Here is a 21662-nt window from a genome sequence, read left to right as displayed (position 1 = left end):
GAAAGGTTTTGGGGAAGGCCTTCTGGGGGGGCGGGTAGACCAAATGCATTAGATGGTGGAGCTCAGAGGCAGGTCTGGGCCACGGGGACACGGATGGATACGTTCATCACTGGGGGTCAGTAACAAAGGCCCAGGGAGTGGACAGGCCCTGAGAAGAGGGGGGGGTGGGGGAAGGCAGGGACAGGAAGGGGAGGAAGAGCGAATGGAGGGAGCCACAGGAGGAGCTAAAGGAACAGAGTTCAAGACAGAGAACAAAGCAAGCGGAGAGTGACAAGCACAGTAACAATAGAAATAAAGCACAAATGATCTTTATGTTTCCAATGGATTCAGAAATACATGTAAATACATTTGAAATTGACTCAGGGAACACATGACAAACTGCCCACAGTGGGTCGGGGGGGGGGGTCACTGGAGTAAAGAGGGGTGGACGAGGGGGATTCTAACCGTATCTGGAATGTTCTGATTTTTTTGAAGGAGAGGGGGGCCTGGGTGGCTCAGTCAGTTGAGTGTCCGGCTTCGGCTCAGGTCGTGATCTCACTATTCGTGAGTTCGAGCCCCGTGTTGGATTCTGTGCTGACAGCTGGGAGCCTGGAGTCTGCTTCGGTTTCTGTGTCTCCCTCTTTCTGCCCCTCCCCCACTCACACTCTGTCTCTCTCTCTCTCTTTCTCTCTCTCTCAAAAATAAATAAATATTAAAAAATTTTTTTTAAGGAGAAATATATGTATATAGTATTTCTTTTGCTTCTTTGACATCCACAGAGCAAAAAGACAGAGCGGCTATGACAAAATGGCAGCCGTGGCCAATTCTGGGGGGCAGGGAAAGGTGGTGGTGGTCGTTTAATCTTCATTCTTAAAACGAGCACATATTATTTTTCATAAACAAGAAGAGACTGGCTTTTCCTAAAAAAAAAAAAAAAAAAGACTGAAAGCAAAAATGCCGAAGGTCACCTACTAACAGCAGTTAATTCAGAGTATGGGCCGTGTCATATCGTTTTCCTGTTGGTCCAATTTTCCCAAATTAAAATGAGGCAAAGGATGGGGGCCAGAGTGGAGGACCCCAGCATCTGGGAGAAGGCCCAGACTGGACAGCCCTATCTCCCTTGCTTCTCCAGGGACTTGACCTTGCACGGTTTTGGTAAAAGGGGGGAGAAGGAGGAGGAGAAGTTGGAGGAAATGAGGAAACAGGAGAGGGATGGAGGGAGGGGGGAAGAGAAAGGGGTGCCCTGCCAGCGAGCCCCATCTCCAGGGCTGGGGAGGGGCAGGCCTGGGCTCAGCCCTTGGCACTGAGTCTTTTTTTTTTTTTAATGTTTATTTTTGAGAGAGAGACAGAGACAGAGAGACAGAGCTCGAGCAAAGGAGGGACAGAGAGAGAGGGAGGGAGACACAGAATCCAAAGTAGGCTCCAGGCTCCGAGCTGTCAGCACAGAGCCCGACGCAGGGCTCGAACTCACAAACTGTGAGATCATCCGAAGTTGGATGCTCAACCGACTGAGCCACCCAGGCGCCCCTGGGGCAGAGTCTTATTGAGAATAAACCATCTTCTTCTTCTCAGATTGTACAGAGTGCAGCGTTTTCCTGCTCGGGGCTTTTAGAAAGAAGAAGAAAAAGTCTATCTTCTTCTGTATGTTTATCTCACTCCAGGGAATTCTCTGGAATGGAGAAAGAACCTAAGTGGCATTTGTTCGCAGTGAAAAACAGAAAAAGAAGAAAAGCCCTGTCAGCTGGAAAGTGTCTGCGTCACCGTGAAGGGCCCTCTCCCGTGGCAGGGCGCCTATTATTAATACGGATGTAATGACATTAGGCCGCCTGATGAAGTCAGCAGCCCTGGGCCCCGCCACCCCTCATCCTGCATTTACAGCCTCATCTTTCAATTATGCTTTAATTTGAACATCTTCGACAAAGAGGCCAAGAGGAGAACCAAGCAGGTTTTAGCCTGGTTTCTTTTTTCCTTCCCCGTGAAGCAAACGAAGCACATTTCAAACTCAAGGAGTCTGGGATCGCTCCCCAAATCCTGACACTCAGTCTTGAAAAAGAATTATGTGAGCCCTGTGCACCTGTCACCAGCGGTCCCTAATAATAACACAGAAGACTTTCAGAGCTGAGAGGATTCCCCAGGGATCCAATCCAGCCTCTTCGCTGACAAGCCGGGAAACTGAGGCCCAAAGGAGCCCTAACTTGCTTGGAGCCAAGCCGGACCCAATTCACAGAGTCTAGATTTCTAAACCAGCACCAGAAGGAGAAAACACCTCCGATGGATGTCGGTGCTTCTGTGGAGCCATCCCGTCACCACAGTAAGTGGAGGGGCCTTCGCCGCTCAGATGGGGGCCTCCGGGGGCTGGTGCCCATCAGACTTCTCTCCTCCTCCTCCTCCTCCTCCTCCTCCTCCTCCTCCTCCGTACCCGCCTGCAGTTCCCAGCGCCGCCACCAGGTGGCCCCAGGCATCGCCGACCACAGCTTCCCCAGGCGAGCAGCCTGGCTCCACTCCCGGGGGCAGTAAGTGCAGAAGGCTCCGTGTTCCCCGCCCTCCTCCCTCATTGTCTATTTGATCAGCTGAACCCTGGAAAGGTCGTGAAGTCTTGGGAGGTGCAGGAGCACAGGGACTGGGGGCGGGGGCGGGGGGGAGGCCTGCAGGTCTCTGGAGCCTGTCACTTCCTATCTCTGAGCCTTGCCTCACTCACCTGTGAACAGGTGAGTACCTAGTCCTAGAGTTATTATGATGATAATGGATGCAAAGCCCTGTGGGAATGGCTGTCCAGAAGTTTCCAAATGCCAGACAGTGAGTCAGAACCCCCCGGGGAGCTTGTTAACAAGATGCAGAAGGTTCAGAGCAGGTATGTCTACAGCGAGGCCCCTCCCTCCTCGCAGGCAGGCGGGTGACGCGATCCTGTCTGCCATCTCAACGCAGAATACTGGCGAGGGGAGAAGGTGTCCTGACCCTCCACCCTGTCCCAGAGCTCTCCCCGGGGGCACGGCGGCTGTCTTCCCACCATGACACCTGCCCACACCGGGGATCACAATCTGGCAGGAGGCCGACATGGAGATTGCTAGCATCCTGCCTGGAAAGCCGTGACCTTGCAGTGGGACGCGGCTCACGCTGGGATGCTGTCACCCTCTGCGAGGTGCACAGCAAGACAGCAGTTACCAGCCGTCGCCAGAGCTTGGCGCTTGCCGGTGACTATTGCTACAGATGAAAGCTGATTTCAGGTCATTCCTATACAAACATCAGTCCCATCTAGGATTTCGAGAATGTCCTGGGGGTATGGCTAGCACAGCCACGCAGACAACCGGGTCCCACCCGTGGGCATGTGTCCTGCTGAGGCGGCCATGGGACAGTGGAAAAGACAGATTCTTTGTGCTTCAGGGGTTTAGGGAATGGCTCTTGGAGGAGAGGGCATTTGAGCTGAGTCTTCGAAGAGGTGAAAGGGCCCTCCGGGAAGTGAGGGTGTGTGAGAAAAGGGACAGAGGCCCGCAAAAGGCTGGGGAGACTACAGATATTTGGGTAGGGCCAGAGAGAGAGCAGTGGGCGGTGGGTGACGGGGCGGGAGTTCTGCAGGGGCTGTTCTGGAAGGCTTGTGCCTTGGTGACAGGAGCTGCCGGATGGCCCCTTGGGCAGGTGGGCCTGGAGCTGTGGCCCAGGGAAAGGGCTGGCAAGAGGAACCGGGGAAATAGTAAGTGTCAGCTCTCAGGGCCGTTCCCTCTGCAGAGGCGGGCAGGACGGGTGGAAGAGGAGCGGGTGAGGAGGCGGCCACAGGTCCGGGGGTGCCGGGACCTGGTCTGGTGTGAGCGAAACCAGGGGCACCTTCGCTGAAACTCCCAGGGGCCACAGAGGGATGAGCAGAGCAAGCAACACAGCATAATTGGGACCAGCTCACTGTCTGACTTTGGACAAGCCCCTTCTTCTCTCTCAGCCTTAGTTTCTTTATTTATGTAGTGAAAAAAGGTGGATGAGGTGGTCTCAAAAGGCCCTTCCAGTGTGGACTCTCCAGAGTTGTCTAACTAGGGCATATCTTTGTTCCTTAAGGAAGGCCACATCCTTAAGAATGATAGGGACCTCCATACTGCATATGGGTCACTTCTGGACATGCCCTTCACACTGTCTGGAGAGTCTTTTCATGTGCTTCTGCCAAGGACTGCTGCATACAGTTGCACAGGCTACGCACCACACAACTCCAGGCACTGCTATCTCTTTAGACTAGAGTATGATGGAGCCGTGCCGTCTGCTGAGAGCATCCTGGCCGTTCCATGGACGTGCCATATGCAGAGCACCTGGAAGGCCTCGTTCCGGGAGCCTGGAAACTGTCCCCTAACGTGACTGAAGACAATATAGGAGCCCTGAATCAGGAAACCGAGGGCCTGAGTTCTAGGCTGACCTGCTGTGTTACGTGGCAAAACTGTCCCCTCTCTGGGCCTCTGTCCCTTTCTCTGTGAAGTAACAGGGACAAGCGGCCTCTGAGGCCTTGTGCAGTGACTGTGTTCCCACCACCAGAACCACTCACCTCTGAGGAACGTGCAACAGCTCCCCCATAGCGGATACAAAGATCATGACCACTGCCAAGGTCCTCGACAGACTCCAACATTGAAAGGGCCACACGGCCTCTCCTGGCCCATCTCCGCCAGTCCTGGGAGCCGAGACTTTTCCGTGGGCCTACGTGCCGCAGAACAGAGCCTCCCCTGGGCTCGGTCCAACCCACAGGCTCCCGGGAGTCCCGGGGGATCATTCCATGTGTCAGCGGCTTCCCCCTGGTCATGGCCATGACCTAGGGCTTCATGACTGCCTCGGCTGCCAGGCCAGCATTAAATGTCCAGGCTGAGTGCTTGGTCACCACGGTACCTGACAGCTGGGTGGTTCTTCCTCAAACCGTCATTGTGCCCTTTAAATCCTGTGAGTGAGACAGCTGGATGTGCTGCTGAGGAAAGCAAACAGGGCATTCATCCTGGGGACTCTAGCCCACGGACAGGGTTGATGAGATTCATTGCTTTGCAGGAGCTCGGCCCCGTGACAGAGTGTAACGAACATAACGAACAGCATTCCCTCCACACCTCACAATCTATGAAGCTCTTTCCACGCTCATTAAGTCACTCAACAAACACGGAGGGCCTGCTCTGAGCCAGCTCACGGGGGCTGTCGACACGAACCAGCCCCGGTATTGCTCAGAACTGCTCACAGCCTGCCTGGCTCATAGCTCGTTTCATTCTTATGATCACCATGTGAGACAGGAATTATGCTCACCCCTCCTTTTGCAGAGTGGAAAACAGGACAGGAAGATTAGGGGACTTATCCAAGATCCCATAGCAAAAGGCCAAGCTAAGCCCTGAATGCAGGCAACAGACTCCAAGCCTCAGGCTCTTTGTCCCCTCCCAGGTACTGTGGCCTGGAGTCAACACTTCCCCTTTCCTTCAGTTTCTTTGTCTGTACAGAGGGAGCCCCGGACGGGTGACCCAGCTCTGATGCGGACAGATCCTTTGATCCCCTGTCTAGAGCAGATTTGGCAAATAAGAGAGTCAGCTCCAAAAATCAAGTTGGCAGATCTAGATCTCTAAATCAGAGGAGACTCTGCCTGACAAGCCAATGGGGCAAGCAGGTGTTCGGGCCAAGTTTGAAATACGCACAACTCACCCTTATAAGCTATAAACACACGGCGATGCGAGTTCGTGCTGTCCGTCATCCGGCCTGTGAGTTGACGTCCGCAGTTTCTGAGCCAAGTTTCAGCCCAGAAGCAGACGTTCATTTCTCCCACAGAGTCCCACATTGTAAATCAGGTGCCGGGCAGGGAGAGGGGAGCGAGGGGGCTGGACCTGGCCACACTGAGGACGGGGTGGGGGGGGGCGGCCACAGATCGTGGAGGACCAGTGAGCCTCCACAACAGCCAGGGAGCTCAAGATGTCCCATCCACAGGGTCAGCTGCTCCTGCCCACGGGGCCTCGGTGTAGAGCGCTGCCTTAGAGGGGTGGGGGTTAGGGGGTAGGAGAGGCCCACTGGAATACCGACCCTGCTGTTTGTGGGATGCTTGCCAACAGCTCCCCCTCCCAGAGCCACCCCCACTCTCCATGCTGTTCTGTGTCCCCGGGAGGGTGATCACGCTTCTCAGCGGTTTCTCACAATGGCAGGCACATGCACAGAATGGGGGTACCAGAGAGTGAGGTTGGGTGTTTATTCCTCTGGTTCTTTCCCTTTCAAAGATGGCAGGGTCAGCCAGGCTGCTGTCCCTTGCAGCCTCTACCAAGTTTTGGTAACCTCTCACACTCCTTGCCCTTCAGGCTGAGAGGTGACAACGGCTCCCAGGTGTCATCAGCCTTGTTGATTTCCCTTAGCCCTGCCTATGACTTTGTAAATGTCCCCATTCTCAAACTTGTGATTTCTCCCAGGAGGCTGACAATGCAGCCATTACTATATGTCATAGAATCTAGAAATATCAACCTTGAGATGCACTCTTATGTCTATTTCCCACTAAGAATAAATCTCTGCCTTGGAGCGCCTAGATGACTCAGTCTGTTGAACGTCTGACTCTTTGTTTTGGCTCAGGTCATGATCTCGAGATCCGTGAGTTCGAGCCCCACGTCGGGTTCTGCACTGACAGTGCAGAGCCTGCTTGGGACTCTCTTCCTCTCTCTCTGCCCCTCCCCCCCCCACTCGCACTCACACTCTCTCTCTCAAAATAAATAAACCTTTAAAGAAAAAAATCTCTGCCGTAACAGTGACATAAATGAGACCCTTCAATGGTGATACTTCCCTGTCACTTTAAACTTTTTCATTCCATATTTATCAAAAACGCTATTTTAGATAACAGACCTAGAGGTTTTTGGTTTTTTTTTTTAAATAATGCATCCCCCTTGTGTGTACATTGAAACAAAAACATAAGCAAAATAAGTCAATCAAGGTATTCCCAAAACTTCTTCACAAACTCAGAGCCCCCTCTTGCCATGGAGCCATCACATCCACGTTTGTTCACACTGTACCAGCTCTGGGCCATCGAGGGCACTCGCGGTGCAGCATTCCTTAAAGAAGTGTCCCACTGTTGTCTCCGGGAGTTTTCCCCAAGCCACTGCCCACATTCTGCAAATGCTTGTGGGCCAGTATGGGCAATGCCAAGTCTACCGTGACTATCAGCCGTCAGCATCAGCTGTAAAGTGCGCCTCCGCTCCAGAGAAGGTAAAATGTTTGTGTCCAAATCAATGAAATATGAGTTTTAATTACATTGACCTTGGGTAAGTCAGTTTGCGTCTCTGGGCCTTCGTGGTTTCGTTTGTAACAAGGTAACTTTGTCCAACTTGGATGCAAACGCAATCAAGATTGCAGCAAGTTATCTTGTGGATATCAACAAACAGATTCTAAAGTTTATTTGGAAAGATTAAAGACCAAGAATAGCCCATGAAACACTGGAGAAGGACAAAGTCAGAGGACTGACACGACCCAACATCAAGACTTACTGTAAACCTGCAGCAGTCAAGACGATGTGGATTGGTGAAAAAAACAGACAAATAGATTGAAGGAACAGAATAAAGAGACCAGAAATAGACCCACACACATAGTCAACTGCTCTTCGAAGGAACAAAAGCAATGCAGTGGACAAAGATAAGCCTCTTTAACAGGCACACGAAAAAAAAGAAAAGAAAAAAACCAAGGTCTACACACTGACCTTATAGCTTTCATAAAAACTAACTCAAAATGGGGTGCTTGGGTGGCTCAGTTGCTTAAGTGTCTGACTTTTGGTTTTCTGCTCAGGTCATGATCTCACAGTTTCTCACAGCCCCTGCATTGGGCTCTGTGCTAAGAGCATGGAGACTGCTTGGGATTCTCTCTGCCCTCTCTCTGCCCCTCCCCTGCTCTCTCTCTCACTCTCTCTCAAAGATAAATAAATAAACTAAAAAAAAAAAAAAAAAAAAAAAAACTAACTCAAAATGGATCATGGACTTCATAGAAAACACAAAACTATAAAACTTCTAGAAGGTAACACAAGTGACCTTGGGTTGGGCCATGGCTTTTTAAATCCAACACCAAAAGCACAATCCATGAAAGAAAAACTGATACGTTGGGCTTCACCAAAATTAAAAACTGCTCTGCAAAAAAACAGTTAAGAGAATGAAAACACAAGCTACAGACAGGCAGAAAATATTTGCAAAACATACATCTGATAAAGAACTTGTATACATAATATATAAAGAATGGTTAAAAGTCAACAGTAAAAAAACGAACCACCCAATTTAAAAATGGGCAAAAGTCTGAACAGGCCTCTCTCCAGAGAAGATACACAGATGGCAAATCAGCACATGAAAAATGCTCCACTTCATATGTCATCAGGGAAATGCCAATTAAAACAACAACGAGACACCACTACACACCTGTTAGAATAGCCCAAACCTGGAACATCAAAATCTGACAACATCAAAGGCTGGCAAAGACGTGGGGCAACAAGAAATCCCATTCGCTGCTGGTAGGGATGCCACATGGTGCCGTCACTTTGGAAGACAGTTTGGTGGTTTCTTACAAAACTAAACAAAGGGGGGAGTTGGAGGGCAGTAAAACTTGTCCATCTGATACTCTAATGGTGGATACATGGCATTGTACACTGGTCAAACCCGTAGAGTGTACCACAGTGAACCCCAACTACAGACTCTAGTTAATAGTGACGTATCAACACTGGCCCATCAATCTCAGCAAACATACCACACCAATGCAAGATGTTAGCAATGGGGGACACGGTGTGTGTGAGTGGGGCACGTAGGAGATCTCTGTAGTATCTCCTCAATTTTCTGTAAACCCAAAACTACTCTTAAAAATGAAGTCCATTTAAAAAACCAAGAAAGTGCATCTGTAGCTACCTCCTTGGGCTGCTGCGAAGTTTGAAAGAGATGACTGGGGACCAGCATGTGGTACAGGAGCTGACATGGAAAAGATAGTCAACGCCTGTCAACTGCTGGGAGTGTTGCAGTGGTTTTTGGCTGGGCTGGATGGATTCTGTCCCACACGAAGGCCATGGCTAAGCACTCTGCGGCTTACAGAGTCTACATAGACAGGATCTGAATTTCAAACAGCACTCGGTGTTGTAAGATGGTAAGAGCCAGACACCTAACTTACATTAGGTGAAAGAGGCAGGTGTCCTAAGGGAATGGGCCAAGCACGAAGAAGCAGAAAATGGGGAACTGAACCAGGTCAGGGAGCGCTAGCTCCAACACTACAGACCTGGTCCTTGCTTCCATGGACATGGCATTGTAGAATGCATTCTAGAATGGCATTCTCCATGGATAGAATCTGATAGAAAGTGTGTGAGTTTTTTAATGGGAAAGATTAAAAAAATTTTTTTATGTGTTATTTTTTACATCTGAGAGAGAGAGAGCATGAGCAGGGGAGGGGCAGAGAGATGGAGACAGAATCTGAAGCAGGCTCCAGGCTCCAGGCTGTCAGCACAGAGCCTGACGTGGGGCTCGAACCCACGAGCAGTGAGATCATGACCTGAGCCGAAGTCGGATGCTCAAACGACTGAGCCCCCCAGGGGCCCCAGGAAAGATTTTTTTTTTTTTTTAATAAAATGGAGGAATGGGCTATGCCAGGCACCTGGGATGAAGTGCCCTCCGTTGTACAGAAACTTCAGACCCGCCAGAGAAAGGCCCTGAAGTTCCTGCGCTGGGTCCCCCTCCTCCATTTTTCCCCTCAGCAGCCGGTGGTAGAGGGTGATGTTCACCCTCTGTGGTTCTTCTCTGTTCCAGAATGCACTGCAGGCACTGGGTCCCTTCTGGGAGTTTTCTGCTCTGGGAGTTGCAGACCATAGCCTCCTGGATGTAAGCTCTTTCGTTCCTTCCTTCCAAGAAGGATTGAGGCCTCGCAGTAATTGGAAGGAAGCCGAGTAAGGAAGTGAGGAACCAGAAAAAGCAGGACAATTGGCAGGAGGGAGGAAGATGCACATTAAGGTTCGTTGCCGGTGGCCGGTCAGTGGAGCAGGGACCTGAAAGTGCCAGTCCAGAAACCACAGTGCTCGGGGACTTCCAAGGCGGCCTCTGGTTCCGCAGGGGAAGGGGCACTGGCGTCTTTCCCTCTGAAGCAGCATTTTGGTGCCGCTGCCCTCTCTCTACCAACCCCACCTCGGCCATGTCCCAGGAGTGTGACTCTGTACTGTCCGTGTGACCTGCTTCCGAACACGCTGTGGTGAAAGTGACAGTGTCAGCTGTGACCCTAGACCTTGAGGCCTTGGGCACTTGGGCCCAGCGTCAGCACCCCCAGGCCTGCATGCCACACGTGGACAGGTGACCACATGAGGCAGAGGTGAGCCAGGTCCAGCCCCCCCTCCAGAAATCAGCCAAGACTGGCTCACATCTACAGAGGGACCAACCAACATATACGTAGATGGGGGAGAAATAAAAACGGTTGTTTTAAGCTCCTCAAATTGGGTATTTTTTTTACACCGCTATAACTAACTAATTCAGGTATATTTTCTTTCTCTAATATTTGCCTATAGTACAACTCGGGGTTGGTAAACCAGGGCCCGAGGGGCAAATCCAGCCTACCACCAGTTTTTATTAATAAAGTTTTATTGGAACACAGCCTTGCTCGTTAATTTCCACATTGTCTCCGGCTGCTTTCAAGTACGTATGGCTTGTTTTGATTTGGATGTCTTGGATTACTAGGAAGCCCGAGCATTTTTCCCAGGCTTTATTTCCTTCCTGGATCCTTTCTTTTGTGAATTCCTCATTGCTCATTTATCTACCGGAGGATTGTTTTTTATGTGTTTGTTTACCAATGCATGTAAGCTCTTTATGTAATTAAAATAATAATTTAAAAAAGCCCAAAGACCAGGTATTAGCCAATAGACAAATAAACAAACCAACAAACCAACAGATAAATAAAATATCGACCCACCTCTGTCCTGTGTGTCATAAATCCTGAAAACCTTTGCAGAGGCATTTCTGTCATTTAGTCGGGTGACTTTGTGCAACTCCCTTGGGCTCCTGAGTTTCCTCATCTACAAGACAAAAATAGAGAGATTTTGTTCATGAGGTTCTTCTGGAAAGTTAGTGAAAGCTGAAAACCACTAGAGAAGAGAGAGGTATTGTTGTCGTCCCTACCACCCATGCTCACAAACCAGCAGAAGTTAAAGCATCGAAAGTGTCCTGCCTGAGTTTAAGGGTGACACAGAGCCATGGTCTTAAATCACGTTCACAGACCCTGAGGTAGCAAGTCAGGATGCTCTCAGGTACGAGTGAGAGAGGGCCCACCTCAAACAGGCGTAAGCAAAGTAGGAAATCTGTTGGCTCAGGTGACTGTAAAGTTCAGGGTTGCAGGTACAGCCAGATCCAGGACACCAAACAATGTCACCAGGACTTGCTTCCTGGCTTTCCAACTCTTCAGTCAGCCATCCTCTTGATGCCCATAGATCCTGGCTTGCACTCAACCAGCCCGGCGACCCCAGCACAAAGAGCAGACTTCTTATTCAGTGCTTCTAGGAAGAGTTCCAAGGCCAGACTCCAGACCGGCCGGGGTCACGTGTCCTTCCCGAGCCAATCGCCGTGACCAGGGTCTGGCACCGGCTGATTGGCTAGGCCTGGCGGATGGACCGGCTGCCTGGGAATGGGTGAGGGTGGGTCCCCAGAGGAAAATGAGGAGCTGCTGCTAGTCAAAGCGGGCCTGAGCATGGACAGGCACAAACCAGACAGCTCTGCGGGTGCCTGCGGGCCCACACGGGGCGCCAGGGGGGCCAGGCGGGCAGGGACAAAGCTTCAGGCAGACTACCTTCCTGTGTATCTGGTTTGTAGATTCGGCCCGCTGTCAGGTTGTGTTTGGGGAGCAGCTGCTGCTGCTAAGTGAGTTTGGACATTCTTGCTGTGGACAAAGGGAGGCATATCCAGAGACGAGGCTGAGGGTGTGTCCCCACTGCAAGGAGACTCAGGACATGAGCACTCCTAGAATGAGCATTTATTAGGCATCTCCTGTGGGCCGGACCTGGGATTACAGCAGGAACGAGACAAAGACCTCTCCCTGGGGCTCACGTTCAAATTAGGCAGATGGCAACACGAACGTAAGTCCATACCGTGCTGGGTCATGTTGCAGTCACACAGGAAACGGCACAGGAAAATGTCATAGAGCAATAGGGGTTAGGGGACACTTGGATGGCCAGGGAGGGTCTCTGTGGGGAAGTGACATTTTGAGCTGAGATCCTGGAGAAGGAAGCCCAGGAAAGGAGCACCCTGGCAGAGGGAATAGCACGTGTAAAGGCTCCAACACGGGACGGCGTTTTGTATATTTGAGAAACAGACGGCATCAGCTTTGGAGGAGAGCAGACGAGGGCGAGGAAGGGGTACGTGCCGCAGGCTGTACAGGCCCCATCAAGGAGGTCTGAGCACTGGTCCCACACAGAGAGGAGGTACCAAGAGGTGGCGAGCTGGCTGTATGAGGCCAGAGCGAGGCCTGGCTCAAGGGTGTAGCTGTGACCGCTATCGGAAGGGAGTTTCAATTCCAGCTCACTTCGAGAGAAGACTTTTCCATCAGTCAGTGGCATCCTACTGCGGAATGGATGGCCTGGAGGTGGTGAGCTCTCTGTCCCCAGAGGTATGCAACCAAGAAACAGTGGCAGAACAGGCTAGAAAGCTGGGAGTGGATGACTCTGTGAGATCAGCAGAGAAATACAGAACCAAACACGATAATAACGCTTAACAAAGTTTACGGTGGCAAAGGGCCACTTAGAACATTTTAGCGGCAGCCTGCTGTGATCAGAGCAATCTCTGGAAATGATTTATTTACATATAAAAATGAGACATTTCTCAACAACCTCGAGACAGCCCCTGGGGCGAGGCTCTCATTGGACAGCGCCTCCCCCGGGGTCCGGGCTGCTCAGCCCCCCGGTCGCCTCCAGCCTCGGCAGGGGGCTGATTGCCTCTCTGAGGGGAGGCGGGCGGCTGCGGCCCGCCCTGCCAGCATTCTGGAGAGTTCCTTCTCCAAAATAAACCTCGCCTAAGCATTTCAATGTGCGGCCGAGCATGAAGTACAGTCAACAATTTTATTCCAAGAATGCAAATGAATCCCTGAGGGGCCAGGAAGAGGCGGAATGCCCTGGCCCAGAAGCTTTTTTTTTTTTTTTTTTAAGAGTGTGAGTGGGACACAGCAAATTCCACCGCCTCGAGCCAGAATTGGGGAAACTGAGGCTGGGGCATCAGCCCAAGGTCGCAGAGCCGGGAAAAGGCAGAGCGGGCTGGAACGTGGCTGCCAGACGCCTTCCACCCCGCATAGAACCACCCCACCAGGGTGCTATTCCTGTGCACAGAGCACGCTCCCCGGTGTAGGCCAGTAGCCCCGGAAGGACAGGTAAGGCGATCGTTCTGTGGAAGGGAACCACTCAGTGCACTTCTGCTGGGTCTGTTCTGGGCACCAGTGACCCGGGGGAAGAGGGCCAGTGCTCTCAGTGCCCTGGCAGCAGCATCTGCCGGGACCTCGTCTGGATAGTGCCATCGGGCCTGGGTCCCTGGCGAGGCTCCTCCCGGACCCCCAGGAGATTGCCTAGGTCCTCGACCTGGTATTGATTAGCCTGGGAACACAACTGGGGCACAAGAGGTAGGGGTGGTCGGCTGCCCTCTCTCTGCCGAAGCAAACGCCTGGTTCCTCGTTCCCTGGAGAATTATAACTCACTTTAAACAAGAAGGCGGATGGCTTTGTGGCTGCCTCCCCCAGCCTCGCAGTTTAGCACCACCCGACTTCCAATTAGCATCATCAAGTCTCCCCTGACACCCGCCTCCCTCCAGGCGCAAAAAGTTTGCTCAAGGGCAAGGCACACTGTTGCACGTTCGTGAGCCCATTGATGGAATATACATTTATTACCACCTGTTTTGAGCCTGGTTCCTATAATGGTCATAGTTACCACGGGGGGTGGGGGGCAGCCAACGTTGGGGGAGGGCAGGCATGGTGTCCCGACAGCAGAGGAAGAGACCAGCCTCTGGGAGGCTCAGTAGCCAGTGCAAAGTCCACCTGCCCTGGGAGCCCTGGAGATGGGGTGTAACCCAAGACTGGTTTCAAAGCCTGAGCTATGAATGCTGAGAGGCTCACCACAGTGGCAGCAAAGGCATTGCTCTGGGGGTTGCAAGAGATGATCTGTGTGTGAAAAGCAGCTGGTGTCCTTGCACCCAACAAATGTCAGCTCCCCCTGTAATAGGAGGTGGGGGTGAGGGGGAGCTGAGGCACACCCGTGATGTCCCTCTAAGAGTGGCCTTAAAGACTGACCCAGAGACCATGTCGTGGCCCCGTGGACTCGAGCCATAAGAGAGGTATCATGCCTTGGGAATTGGAGGTAGGGCGGATCCTGCCAGCAGAAGGAATCCAGGAAGGCTGCGTGGAGAAGGGGGCTTAGGCTGGTCTGGAAGGCTGGGAGAACTTCAGAAGGAATAATTCCTAACTTGCAGAGGAAGAATTCCGGGCTGGCATTCTGTCTTCCAGCGTTTGCCCTTTCAGTGGTCAGAAGCTGCCACCCTGGTGGCCCTGGGATCAATCGCCCAGACGTTGCTGTTCCTTCCCCAGTTAGTACCAGAGCCCTCCAGGGGCCAGGCCTGGCTCTGTGGGCCTGAGGACGTGCAGGCCTATAGTGCCTGGTCTCTGCTCTTTCCCCTGGCGCCTTAGTTACTCGCCTCTTCTCTGCCTCTGCGCCATTGACTGTGAGCCTCCTGAGGGCAAGGACGGGTCTTGTCCAGTGGCATAGCTGGGCCTGGCACTTGTTCAGCACTGAGCAGTGCCTGGTGGCCTTCGCACGGTCACTCCTCCTCCTTCCCGCTACCCACGCCCCACACCAAAACACCAAGACCCTGAATCCAAGCCCAAGGGTTCTGTAGGCGGAGCAAGTTCCGCTGCAGCTGGGAGCCTCAGCTGGCTCACCTGTAAGACGGAGACAAAGGATCCCTGTCCGGCTTCCCTCCCGAGCTCTGGCAGATGGCAGGCGAGGTGACTCACTCAGGTGGGAGCCCTTTTGAAAAGTAAGAGGCCCTCTCAGACCCTCTATACGTGCACACACAGGAAATGTTTTTTTTTTTAATGAACTTGAAACTATTAGAATCTTTTGCTTGCTTTTTGCCTGTCGAAAGTTTTATTTTGCCAAATCTTTTGGAACATGAACTCCGGAATGAACTACCTATTAGCTAAAAGCTGATAATTGATTATCAGTCAAATAGCCTTGACGAAGTATCATCTGCCTTGTGCGGGGGATGGCGGGGGGCCCAGGGAGTGCAGCCCTGCTTGGAGGAGCTCATAATCTCAAGGGGTAGGAGGCAGCTGACCTGGAGGGTCAGAGAAGAGGCTGTCACTCAGCCTGAGGGGGGAGAGAGAGAGAGAGAGAGAGAGCGAGTGAGCAGGAAGGGGCAGAGAGAGGGAGAGAGAATCCCAAGCAGGCTCTGGGCTGTCGCACAGAGCCTGATGTAGGGCTCGAACTCACGAACCGTGAGATCAAGACCTGAGCCGAAATCAAGAGTCAGACGCTTAACTGACTGAGCCACCCAGGCGCCCCCAGGCCAAGTCTCAGAGGATGAGTAGGAGACACCAGTGAGGACGAGAAGGCAGAAGGACAGTGCAGCCAAGGCCTGGAGGGGTGGGAGAGAGCGAGAGGGGCTCACAGGCACCTGGGCTTCAGTCCCTCACTTGCCGGGGGCCCCTTTCCATTGTAATATTTGTCAGTCAAATAAAAACATACACTCATATCGAATTTTCTATCCACGATTGTGTTTCCTTCCTTAAAGGAACTCCCCAGGCTATGCTTCCAGCCCCCGGCTTTCCTAGAAGCCTGTGTAGACCCGCCCTGTGTAGAAAACTTGTGTCACACCAGACACCTGGGCTTAGATGACAGGGGCTGGGGAGGTGGCGGTGAAGGAGTTTAAGCAAGGAAGAGCCCAGAAGTGTCAGGTGTCTGAAACTTGGAATGTCCAGAATGGAACCCTCCAGCCACTCTCCAGATCTCTAACCAGACCCTCCCCCACCAGCTCTGAGCACTAAACGTGACCTTCCAGGTAGATGCTCAGGTCGGACCTCAGGGGTCATCCCTGTGCCTTCCTCCTCCCCACAGCCAACCACCAGAAAGTCTTGTCTGTTCTGCATTCCAGAATTGCCCGGTCCGTCTGCCCTGGGTATCCCCCCAGCTCTGTTCCACACCGGAGCATCCGCACTGCTTTCTCCGGCGGGGGGGGGGGGGGGGGGGGGGGGGAGTAGCTACCTGCATTTTCCTCCTGAACCACAGCCATGGCCTCTGCGACCACCACCATCTCCCTTCCTGCCCCTGCCTGAGATTCTGTTGCGAATAAACCATTCGTCAAAAAGCCAACGAGCCGCCCAGCCAGCCTCGTGGCTTCTTCCCCATTCTCACCTGCCTGTCCCCCACACTGACCCCTGCCTCCAGGGCACACGGCTCCTGGCTTCTTCCCCCGGGGTCCTGCCGCCTGCCTTCAGACGGGGGACTTCTCTGGGGACTCCTCACGCTCATCTGTACCAGCGACAGAACCACCTTCTTCCCGCCCCGCCTGTTGTCCTCCCGTGAACTAAGATAATGGTTCTAAACTTGTTTGTTCAAATTGTACAGATGTGTGAGATGGAGATCCAAAGACGCTTCGGAAGGCTGCTGAACACAAACACGCTCGCGTTGGCCCTCTGCTGGCAGCAGCCGGGTGCGCGGCGATGGTCAGATAAGCTGCTTCTCCGTCCTTTTCAACATTTCTGAGCCCGCTATTGACCAGGCCAGGTGCCGGACCAGGTCCTGGGGACCCATGATGAGGGTGGAAGGAGCAGGGCTTCTGCAGGATGAACACCCCCCGCCCGCCGGGGGGGCGGCCCCGGGAACATAAATTACTCATCATGGCCATCTGCACTTGCCCGCCACCTCTGTAAGTCACTTCCACCCTGGCTGTCCCGTAAGTAACTTGAGGACATGAGGAAGAAGTCCAGGACTGGGCATGGCAAGACTACGTCCCCGCTCCCCACCCCCAAGTCCTCTGTTGGAGACCCCAAGAGGCCTCTGCACTCTGCCTTCCGGAACCCCTCCTCCCAGCTCCTCTGTCTGTGCCTGCTGGGACCGGCTGGTGGCTCCAGCTGGAATGCCTTCTTCACTGATCCCACCCCCCACCCCCCCAAGCTTCACCACCTCAGGGAGGCCATCGCTGGTCTCCGAGTGGGCTGGCCTCCCTCTGTGCTCCCATGAACATTCTGTCATTAATGATAAATTCTGGGTTTACTTGTCAACTCATGCCCAGGACAAATATAGGGGAAAGACCTAACTCACCGTTGTGTCTCCGACCCCAAACCGAGCCTGGCACATAGTAGGTGTTCAGTGAACATTTCATGAATGGATGAATGGATGAATGAGGAAGCATCACTTTCAGCCAGCTCTGTGTGGGACTGTCCACATCTTATTACCACCACACCCATCTAAGCCTAGGAGCTAGGTTTTCCAGAATCCCCTCTGTCACAGGTTAAATGGCGTCTCCCTCAAATCCATATGCTGAAGTCTTAACCTCCAAGACCTCAGAAGGTGACCTTCTGTGGGAATCGGGTCCTTATGGATGTAATTAGTTAAGATGAGGTCATGCTGGACTAGGGTAGGTCCTTAATCCAATAAGACCAATGTCCTTATACAAAGGGGACACTTGGGCACAGACTCGCACACAGGGAGACGGCCCTGTGAGGACAAAGGCAGAGATCGGGGTGATGCTCCTACAGCCGAGGATGCCAGAGGTGGCCAGCAAACCCCCAACAGCTTGGGGAGGAGCCTGGAGCGGGTTCTCCCTCCCAGCCTCGGAAGGAAGTGGTCTACTGCGACACCTTGATCTTGGACTTCCGGCCTCCAGGGGTGTGGAACAATACGTCTCTGTCGTTTAAGCCACCGGGTCTGGTGCTGTTCCTGCAGCCCAGGGAACTAATGCAGCTTCTGGCTGGGTCTCACCAGTGTGGCCAGCTTAGCTCCTTTGAGACTGGAATGTACCGTCATTCTCAGGAGACCATGAAGATTGGGGCCAACCACTCCCTAAGATGGGGGGTTTCTCAGGCCACCCCATCTGTGAGTGCTGTCTGTGGGGACCCCGGGCACCTAGCCGCTCCCCTGTTCTAGGGGTCTCGTGCTGAGGTTTGGTGAGTTTCTCTGAGCCTCCGGGCCCCAGGCCCTCCCACATTCAGCAAACCTCCCCTCCTCCACTGCAGCCCTGTTCTCGTGTCACTTGCGGTGGCTGTGTCCCCGACCAAATGCAGACTGATCCAGACTTCAGAAATGTCATGATGTGGCCAAATGCTGCCCTCACTCTTTAAGGTGACACGTTCTTCATCAAAAAGGCAATGAACGGGCCACCAGGAGTGTTCACTCACAGTGACAGTCACGGTGACAGGTGCTCTGATGGACGAGCTTTCATCTCTCCGCTGTTACGGCGACTCCCAGTCATGCCCACCCGAGAGAGAGCCTTCTCTCCGGGACGACCCCGTCACTCACCTGGCAGAAGCAGGTCCTGTATCCTACAATACCCGTGTGCTGCTTACAAAGCTGGAAGGGCTGAGAAATTCTTGCTGGGGATGTGTGGGGACCAGTCCCAGATGTCGTGTGGTCTCGAGGGCAGCATTCGAAACCACCTCCCATCAGATCCAAAGCACACTTCACCACATGCTCCTATTAGGTGTCCTGGAAGAAGGTTCCAAGAACCAGGTCATCAGGCACGTCTCCCAGTGAGGAAGGGACAGTGCTTAAGTTTCAACAGGTACTTTGAAGGCCTAGAAACCTTGAAGGAGCCTGATGAATCCAACACAAAGCCCACAAGGGATCCTCAGGCTCCAGAAGCGTCCACTTTGCCCTTGACCTGTCCTCCAGCACACCTAGGGGCGCTTCCCTCCACCTGCAGGGCATCTCCAGCACCTGGTACCCCAGCACTGGATCCTTCCCCTGCCTTCACACCTTTGCACTTGAGTTTCCACCGCCTTGTTTAGTCTCAGGCCAAGAGGCAAATATTACCATTCCCCACTTTCTAGAGGGGAAATGGAGTCCCAGAGGGGCTAAGCATTGTGCCTGACGTCACACAGGGAGTAGGTGGTGAAGTTGAGGGCGGGCCTCGACTTTCAACATTAGAGCAGTGGTTGTCAAGCTTTAAAGAGTGGGAGCTCATGTGCAAAATGCAGATTCCTGGGCCTCGTACCAGGTGGTTTTGATTCAGGGTCTCTGGGTGAGTCTCAGGGACAGATGAATCTGTTGCCGCTGGTTCATGGCCCGCATGTGGGGTGAGGGGCTGGGGGTGGGGGTGTAGTAAATGATCCCACCCATAAAGAAGATCTTTCCTTATCTGCCCACCTTCCCCCAGCAGCTTGCCTTCGGGAATCTCCCTCCGCACACTCCAAGGCGTGTTCCAGCTGACCCCCCCTTGGTGTGATGGCTCAAATCCCAAGTCCTCCACTCACCAGCTCTAAGACACCGGATGAGACATTTAACCTCTTCTTGTCCTGATTTCCTCCTCTGTAAAATGGGGAGCACGCTGGGACCTGCTTCGGAGCGGTTACGAGTTTGAAATGAGTTCAGATACAGAAAACACTTGGAACAGCGCCTGCGTGGTAAGCTCTTGATAGATATTAGCTGTCTTTATTATTACGACCATTCATGTGGTTGTTATTACCGTGGAGCTATTTCAAGGGTGTCTGTCTTGCCTACACAAGAAGATTGTAAACTTCTGAAGTGTGCAGAGCTTAGCACAGGCTGGGCCATACGGTAGATGATAAATACTTAGTGAGTGTATGAATTAATCATTAAATGCATAATTAATCACATCTTGTAATTAATATATGAAGGAACAAATGACAATGACCAGGGTAACAACACTAAATAATAGTATTATTGATCCCTTGATGGTCACTTAATACAGACCAGGATTCCATTTCTCATCGCAGCGAGAAAACTGGGGCACAAACCGGGGCACAAAGAACGTAAGCAGTTTGTCCATGTTCTTGAGCTACTAAGTACTTGAGCTGTTGTTTCACTCCAAACTGTTCCGGGGCAAGAACTCGTCTCTTCTTAACCACAACACTGTGTTGGTTTTCTCTGATGAAACTAGAAAAAGTTTCTGGCGGGAGGTGAATAGCAAAGTTGCTACAAGTTGCTTGCTAGCCTCTCCAGGGGTGTAACTGAATCTTGTTTAATTTTGTTTCCTTAGCTCCAGGAAAAGAATTCACATAAAGTAGAAACCTAAGGAAATGAGCATTGCGTGTGCTTGCATGGATGGGTGGGGTGCATGGATGGGTGGGTGATGGATGGGTGGGGTGCATGGACAGGTGGGTGCATGGAGGGTGGGTGCATGGACGGGTGGGGTGCATGGATGGGTGGTGCATGGATGGGTGAGTGTGTACATAGATACATGGGGAATGGATGGGTAGGGTGATGGGTGGATAGATGATGGAGTGGAGAGAGCAGGTGGGTGCATGAACGATGTTCAGTTGGAAGGGTGGCTGAGTGGATGCACATGTGGGCAGATAGGAGTATGATGAGTAGGTGGAAGGATGGGCATGTGGCTAAGTAGGTGGCGGAAGTGAGAGAGTGTCCTCTCCGTGTTATTCTGCAGAGTGACACTCAAAGAACCCCGAGACAGGGAGACGTGGAAAACAGATGTGCATTTGGAGGTGAAAGAAGCTGAAAAATCGTTGCTGGCAGTGCTGTTCCTGGAAGGGAGACGAAGGCGGGAAGACACATTTGGGTTACAGGAAAAGGCGGCCCCTCATGCAGCATCTTTAGTCTATAAGGGCCCAGGGCTCTGCACTGAAAGCACTAATTGGATTTCATTAAAGCGAAATAGATTTCCTAGCACTAGAAGAGCCAGTTCATTAATTTCACACATGCTCTACTGGAGGAAGGCATGGGGAAGGGCAGCCAGCCCCAGTCTCCCCAGGCTAAGATCAGTGCTGGGAGCCCGCTGCAGTTTGGTGCAGAGCCTGGATTCTGAGCACCTGCTCCATGCCAGTGCCTGGGCTGGCCATCGGGGGTGCAGTGATGAACCAGATACAACCACCACCTCCGGTAACTCGGTCTTGGAGGAGGCAGCCACACAAGGCAGGGCGTGCACAGTGACAGGGTGCTGGACCAGGGTAAGCAACATAGAATGTCTGACCTGTGCTGCTGGGGGTCCTGGGGGTAGGGTGGAGGTAAAGAGCAGAGAAGGGAGAAGTTGGCCCAGCTGCCCTAAGGCTCACGGGGCCATGGTTTGCACAAAGGTTTTCATGCCCAGAGTGGGCAACACCAAGGGAGGAGACAAGCAGGGGTGCTGGGGTTCATCTAAAATTCTTCAAAAATATTCACTGAACACTCATGGTGTGTCAGATGTGTTCCAGGTACTGGACATCCAGTGGAGCAGACCGACCTGGTGCTGGAGCTGAGAAGAGTGGTCTGGGCCGGAATTTTAAATTGGGGACATTTGGGGGCGCCTGGGTGGCGCAGTCGTTTAAGCGTCCGATTTCAGCCAGGTCACGATCTCGCGGTCCGTGAGCTCGAGCCCCGCGTCGGGCTCTGGGCTGATGGCTCGGAGCCTGGAGCCTGTTTCCGATTCTGTGTCTCCCTCTCTCTCTGCCCCTCCCCCGTTCATGCTCTGTCTCTCTCTGTCCCAAAAATAAATAAAAAACGTTGAAAAAAAAATTAAAAAAAAAAAATAAGTTGGGGACATTTGAACATATAAAAAGGTGGTCAATGCCCCGGTCCGGATGAC

General features: G+C 52.5%; 2 long non-coding RNA genes across 3 annotated transcripts; one reads left to right on the top strand and one right to left on the bottom strand.

Annotated features, from left to right (window-relative positions):
- Nucleotides 1-9544: 9544 nt before the first annotated feature.
- On the bottom strand, nucleotides 9545-11433 carry LOC121031328 (uncharacterized). Of its 2 annotated transcripts, XR_005790682.1 has the most exons (3): nucleotides 11208-11433; nucleotides 10852-10954; nucleotides 9545-10695 (listed from the first exon to the last, which is right to left on the bottom strand). It is a non-coding gene; the product is annotated as an uncharacterized LOC121031328 (long non-coding RNA). The 2 variants fall into 2 exon arrangements; XR_005790681.1 differs by lacking the exon at nucleotides 9545-10695 and having other exon boundaries at nucleotides 10737-10954.
- A 1406-nt stretch (nucleotides 11434-12839) lies between these two features.
- Nucleotides 12840-21371, top strand: LOC121032228 (uncharacterized). The gene is made up of 6 exons (XR_005791157.1): nucleotides 12840-13290; nucleotides 16532-16690; nucleotides 19284-19527; nucleotides 20124-20174; nucleotides 20529-21048; nucleotides 21281-21371. It is a non-coding gene; the product is annotated as an uncharacterized LOC121032228 (long non-coding RNA).
- Nucleotides 21372-21662: the final 291 nt, after the last annotated feature.

This window comes from Herpailurus yagouaroundi, unplaced genomic scaffold (assembly GCF_014898765.1).
Source record: "Herpailurus yagouaroundi ecotype Mexico unplaced genomic scaffold, PumYag 141, whole genome shotgun sequence".
Classification (NCBI taxonomy): domain Eukaryota; kingdom Metazoa; phylum Chordata; class Mammalia; order Carnivora; family Felidae; genus Herpailurus; species Herpailurus yagouaroundi.
This window is presented reverse-complemented; position numbering and strand designations above follow the sequence as displayed.